Below are 7,610 nucleotides of genomic sequence, written 5' to 3' on the forward strand. Positions count from 1 at the left end.
ATCCAATTTCCTCTTCAACTTTTCACTCAAAATAATACTGATTCCTTCATGTTCTATTTTATCAATTGCTTCCAATTTTATAATTTTTTCATTTTCCAACTTTAACATTTCTTCATTGAATATAGAACATTCACGCAGTGTTGGCATTAAGCAGATTACAGATTTGTTTTCTGAAATTCTCATGTATATTTTCTCTGGGACAATATTTGCATTTGGAAACAAATTGGAAAGTAATCGTCTCTGTAAAGCTTGTTCGCCATGTTCGGTCAATTTTTACCAATTCTTATATCTTGAAGAATAGTTCCATAATCAACATCATTTGCCTGTCGCATATTTGTAGTAAGTTCCTTATACTGAAAATATGACCAAATGTTAACATTGCCAATACTCCCCAAAGACTTTCTAGTATCTTCATGCACCTGTAAAAGGACTGGCTGTCCTTTTACAGGAGTAAGTTGTAGAAGATCTTCAAAAACTATGACGTGTTTTCCTCCGAAAAATACGTCATACTCAGTTTTAAGAATTTGCTGCATTCTTAAATGTACAAAGGCCAGCATTAAGTTTGAGACCATGCTTACCTCATCAATAATGAGAAGCTTCATTTTTCTCAACACTCTTGAAACTTCGCAAGAAGCTTCTTCCAGATAGCTGGTGGTATTCTAATTGGTTTTCATGCTCTACTGGTAGCATTAATAAACGATGTAAAGTAATTCCTTTAATATTGTGAGCTGCTAATCCAGTTGTAGCAGTGACAACACAAGAAAAAATGCGACTTGGTTCTTTTCTGTCGCAAACTTGTGCTTACTTTAATTAAAAAACTTTTTCCTGTTCCAGCTTGTCCACTCACATACATACGGATAGGCTCAAATGATGAGCAAGAGCACTCTCTCTTCTCATGTAGTAATCCATGGTCAATCTGTTCTCTCACTTGCTCATATATTTCTTTCTGCTCAAGATTTAGTTGTTCTTAAAAGTTTCCTAAGTTTGTTACATCTTCTTGACCTTGATACATTGCTGTTTCCACCTCTTCCATAGCAGTTGCTGCTTCATTTAGAACAATTGGTTCTCCTAATGGGTCCCGATTCAATGGAGCAGAACTTTGACTGTCTTGAGAACTATCTCTAGCAATCTCAGCTGCAATTCTAGCTTCTTGCTCAATTTCGTCATTCAACATTTTCACATAATTAGCAAAAACAGGACATTCTATAGTATCTTTAGTTGCATTGAAGGAATCTTCATAGCTCTCAAAATCTCCAAGTAATTCCAATTCTGAACGCCATGGCTTGAAAAGTTGCAAAAGAGCTAAATAGTAAAATTCCCTTTAGTCAGGTGTTTCGGAACTCACTTTACGGTGATTAATCAAATGTCCTTTTCTTTGTTTCACCAGACATCCTTCAGAACCAATAACGGCATATATACCATTATTAATGTTTTCGGTAATATTCCGTTTAAAAATATAGTTTTGCAGCACTTCATAGAGACAAATGTTCTCAAGATGATGACTTCTATTTGGATAATATGTATCCAACATATTTGTTTTCACAATATCAGTATTTTCAGGCTCTTTTTCAGCTAAATATTCAATTTCTTGTACTAATTTAAGAACTCGGTTTCGTGTTGCAGCAAGACCTAGACTAACCCAAATGATTCTTCTAGATTTAGATTACAGACTTGCAGATGATAAGCGATCCGAACATTCATACGCTCCAATTTCTCGATGAGATAACATCTTCAAACTGTATATTTTCTTACTTAGACTCTTCTCATGGGAAATCTCTTCCCACATTTCCTTCAATTCCGTCTTTTCTGACTTTGTTATGTACGATGTCACATATCGAGCAAGAGCAATGGAATTGTCTGCAACATTTTGAATATCCATATTAGCATTCCACATAGACAAAATGACTGAGTTATAGTCATTTATGTATTTTGACTCTTCATTTCTTCTTAAGTTGTAGGTATTTTTTGGAGACTTTCTTGTGATATTATGTCGCAAAGATGACATAAAACTGTTCACTCTTCCTTTCGATATTACAGGTCGAGGAAATGCAAAAAAGCATTTGCTGTAGAATTTGTCCTTAGATTTGTACTTTCGACAACAGTATTTCCCACAACTATGGCTTTGGAATCGTAAGACTTGTTGTCTTAAGTCCTTATCTTGTGTACTTTTGGGTACTTCACATGTAGCATATTCTTCAATAAAAGACAACACAGTATCATCTGAGTCAGTTCCAAATGTGGGAGCATCTTTGATCCATAATAGCATATGTATGTGAGGAGCACCTCTCGCTTGATACTCCTTTCTCTAAAAGAAATCCAGAACCTCTCCAAGAGGAGGATTTTTTTTATTGGTGATAAAAGACATCATAGCTTCGAATCTATGATTGAAGTACCTGCATACATTAACAGGATCCAAAGAGCACAATTCTCCAGGTTTCTTGTATTTGATATTTAGTATATTTGGATTTGCCTCTCGAAGAAATTGAAGTAAATCATCCCAAGCATATTCAGCACAGCTTAGTGTAAGGAACCATGTAGGAGTTCCTAAGTTCTTTAGCATACATTTGAGGTCTCCGTGACGACGGTACCAGTACTCATTAGTACCACGCTGACATGCCATCAGATTAATCAGCTGAGATTCCAAAACATTATCTTTCTGCTGTACTTTATCCATAAATTCCTTTGCCGAAACATTTTGCAGATATACACCTGTTTTCAATACATGGTTTACTGCATAAGAAAGTCCAGACAAATCACTCTCAAACAAAAGATGAAACAAATACGGAATACATTGTCGAAATCTTGGATCTTCTGCATATAATCTTGATGTCCCGTATTCAGGTGCAGGAATCTGCACAGGTCGTTCATCATATCGTCCTCCTTTTCCTGTAGGAAACAACTGAGGGAAACAACGAGCTTCCAAGCTTTTTTCCCATACACTAATGGGACTTCCTTTTGCTTCTTTCCTTTGAAATAACTCTATAGCATTCCCCATCATTTCTTTGGAATGCAATGGATGAACACTGTAATGTTCATAGATTTCTTCTGTTCAGGACACATCCACTTTTTCAATTTGTCCAGATGGCAAGTCACTATCTTCTTGTACAGGTATTTCTTCTTCTCCCACATACACATTTTTGTAATATTAATTATTTTTTACCAGATACAACGTTGCCTTTTTCACTTTCCTAACATCCACTAATTCTTGCCAGATGTTCTTACTCTTAGTAGGAACGCCATTAACAAGAATAACTAAAGGTTCATCCTCTACATTTTCTACACCAATAGTTTCAATATTTTTCTTTAAATCTAGAGGCAAATATACAACTCTTCCCTTTAATACTCTCTGTAAATCAGAAGGAGGCAATTTTCCTGTCTTAGGCTCCATTCGAACAATAGCCTGAAATGGATGCACACATTCACTAAGAATAGACTCATAGATATTTAAATCCATCAGTTCCGAAGGAATATTTACCAACTCAAGATTATTATGCACAGCTCTAGCAGGCATTTTGTTCTCATCTAATTTGTTATAACAATATTTACAAATACACTGATCAGAACCCAAATCAAAACAATTCTCTACCAACAAAGAAGTTGCAAAATCATTCCACTCATTATTATTTTCCTTTTCACTTTTTAAATACAGATCAACAGTCCTGGTCTGATTTTTATAATGAATTCGTCGACAACAGATACAAGAATAATTTGGCCTTTAACCTGAAATCACCAAAAACTGTATAATTTCTTGCTCAAAATTTTCTACACTGCACTGTCCTACATTCTCTTCCACATTTTCTTCTATTAATCTCTCACTTTCTCCACTGTCTCCCAGAGGACCAAAGCAACTAATCTGAATTTCATTACAAACATTTGTTACATCTGATACAGAGCCACGCAAAAGAGCACTGTTCAAATTTTTTAACATTAGTGCTGGACTTTTCGCGTAATACAATGTTCTGACTAATTTCCTCATCTGAGTATGATGAACTACTAACATCCTGAAATGGTGGAAAATACTTCGACATACTTTTTTAGAAACACAAGGCAGAGAATGACCTTGCAAACCAGTATTTTCTCCCACGCTGCAAGGGTCTAGTCCTTGCAACATCTTAAACTTTTGTTTAACACTTTTCTTAGTATAATTACGTAAGAAATTGCATAAAAAATCAATAGATTCTTGCTGCACACTGCAAATGCTACTACAATTCCAAGTGTACACTGGAGCTTTAGGACGTCTCCCTAAAACTTTACCAGCTAACACCTCTTCTGCATTTCTAGAAACAATTTTCTCTTTCTCAATAGGACAACCATTTCTAACCTCATAAGCACGACCACTAGTGTCAACTGAATGCAACAAATCATTACTCTGAAGATAACTTTCTTCATTAAAAAAAGGCTCAGAACTTGAACTATGTTTCCATTCACCCAAAAAAAACTCACAAAAATTACTTCTGTTAATTACTCTTATCCACCTATTTTTGCCCTTCATTAAATGGATTGGCTTATCTAGTGATCTAAGTCTATTGATTACTAAAATAAACAATTTTCTTTTCAATTCCAAAGCTTTATCAACTACATTTTCTATACCTTTCTTCTTCTTATAAAATACTGTTTTTTCTTACATACCTTTATTTCTTTAATTAAATGTGACACTAATCTATTATAAAACATGTTTTTTATAATTTCCATAAATTGGTTTTTCCTTCTTTTACTATACAGTTTTGTCTGCACTTAATTTTCCATTATTCTTCTCTTTATTAGGTTTTTTTTTCGTTGCTGATACCCTGATAAAAATTTTCTGTTTCTGAACACTACACTAAGTCTTTAATATTTTCCTCAAAAAAGTGCTCCTGCTCTTACCAGGACTTTCTTTCTGTTTGTTAAAACATCTCTCTTCATAAAAATCTTCTTGATGACTTCTCTTCAAATACACACTTTTCTTTCGTTGCTTCCGCTTTTGGAACTTCGTTGGCATCATACAGTATTTTCAGTATCGATAAACACAACCTGTAATAAAAAAATATATATAACATTACAAAAAAAAATATCAAATATTCTATTATATTACTTACAAGAACAGAGGGAGGATTATGAGGACAAACCTCGGACTATAAAAAATAAAAGGACTTACAACAAAAGAACAAGGAGTATGAACCAAGGAAAATATAATAAAAAATGAGAGTATAAATAGACACTGCAATATAACGGAATAAAGAAACAGCCGCGGCCCGTGGAGTGAGTTGCGATGGAGCAGGCAGGCTGGGCGGGGAGGGGCAGGGTGAGGAGTGATAAACAACGGTATCTGGATCATTGCAGGTGAGTAAACAATTAAATTATTAAAAAAATTTCGGGCCATATTATCAACAAAAGGCGATAGATTATCGCCGCTTTTATCGGCAGGAAAATGCCAATAAAACGACAATAATGAACTTGATAATATGCCCTTGAGAATTCCCATACCAGCCCAGGTTAACATCAGAACCTGGGCTCCTATAGCAATTTACAAGAACCTAATATCAAGCCCATTTTCGCCGTTTTATCTGCAGTTTCCTGCCCATTAAACACGATAATTTTAACACCGGTCCATAATAATATGCCCATCAGTGCCATATTATAATTAAAGGGCGATACATTATCGCCGCTTTTACTGGCAGGAAACTGCCACTAAAGCGGCGATAATGGTCTCAAAAATATATCCTTGTGAATTCCCATAGAAGCCCAGGTTAACACCATTACCTGGGCTTCTATGGGAATTCCCAAGGATATATTATCAAGACCATTATCACCGATTTACCTGCAGTTTCCTGCCGATAAAAGCGGCGATAATGTATCGTCCTTTATTGATAATGTGGCCCATAATCCCTTAATGTACAGAGACGCTCAAAATGATAATAAACAAAAAAACATAACAGCATGCATTATAGCAAAACACATTTACTACTATAAAACGTTTAACAACGGACGAATATAGGAACATATTATCAATACAGGCGATAACATTATCAACACTTTATCGTCAGTTTCCTGCCGATAAAGTGGCGATAATTGTATCACCGAGTCTTGATAATATACCCCATAATTCCTTAATGTACAAAGATTTACCGCACACATGCACTCCCATACAACTTTTCAACACACCTTTCAAATTGAATTCTAGATTAACAACAATACCACTCACACAGTGGATATTCTTCGAAACAATCTTTCTAGTTCAGTGTTTGCAGCACAACTGTGAATTTGAACATTTTCCCTCTCATTTTACACATACATACATATAAATAACCAATTAAAATCCTGTACACATTAATTCAAAAGAAAACACACATTTCTATTGGTTTAACATTCCAAACCTTTCCAACTAACAAAACGTTCAACCCTTCCCCCATTCCACAATCTGCCAGTTACCATAGAAACACTTCAGGGAACACCTAACTCAGTACACAGGTGAAAAGTTCATCATACATTGTTGCAAATTGAAACAGCAAGTATGCTTGACTGGAGAATATACCCGCTTATTTTATGTAATGTTCTTTGATATCACTTTTTCTTAACCAATGAAAATAAGGCTTTTAAAAAACAGAAACATGCAACCTAGTTTTCTGTAAAATGTTGTCAAACAACCAATCATTTCTTTTCTTTTTTCAAAACTGCATGTTGTCCACCATTTTAGAAAAATCTTACTTTTCAAACTACCATTTCATTTACAGATGCCATCAGAATGCATCCAGACCTCTCTTCAAAATGCTTACAGTGTGCATTGTGGGACACAGCTATATTTTCTGGAGCCAAAGGTACGCACAATAAAAAATAATTCACAAGGACATAGGTTTTCCAAATGTAGACATTAAATGGATTGGACAGAGAGGATTAAAGTGGCACCAATTGATACCATTGGTGAAATCCTTTATGCATCTCCAACACCCTAACCTCATAAGTGTGCACTGTGGTGGCAATGACCTAGGCACTTTGACTGGGGTAGCTCTGGAAATGCTTATGAAGGACACCTTTGCACAATTGATGACACTGTTCCCCAAAACTGCCTTTGTATATTCCAATATATGCCAAAGGCAGAAATGGAAGCGGTCCAACCACTATTGTCCACAGTTTGAAAAAGCTAGGAAACATGTGAATAAATATGTTTCTGCCTTTCTCCGAGACTACCGAATGGGGTCAATTTACAACAGCAATCTGCGTTTCAATATGCAAGGCATCTATAGGAGAGATGGTGTACAGTTTACAAATAAGGGGAACAGAGTCTTCCTCATAAACTTAAGACTCTGCATCGGTACTCACTTGTAGGTACTAAAATCTCCCAATAAACACAACAGCTCTTTTTTAAGAGCCACTCAACACATAAACAAATACACTACATAAATATCTAAAAAAAAAATTATTTTTCTTGCTTACGTGACGACTTTCAACATTACAGCTGTATGTCGTCCATACGTGCTTGGTACGCGTACAATAAATCTACCACCCCCTGAGCAACACTATAGGTTCAGAATGTTTCTACCCTACCCCCTTTCCTTATTTCTCAACATTGTTTTACTGTTTCCTTGTGACTCGGCTGTCATGACAAATAAGATGGCTGCCAACACTTCCTGGTT

Source organism: Lissotriton helveticus, chromosome 3_1 (genome assembly GCF_964261635.1).
Source record: "Lissotriton helveticus chromosome 3_1, aLisHel1.1, whole genome shotgun sequence".
NCBI lineage: Eukaryota > Metazoa > Chordata > Amphibia > Caudata > Salamandridae > Lissotriton > Lissotriton helveticus.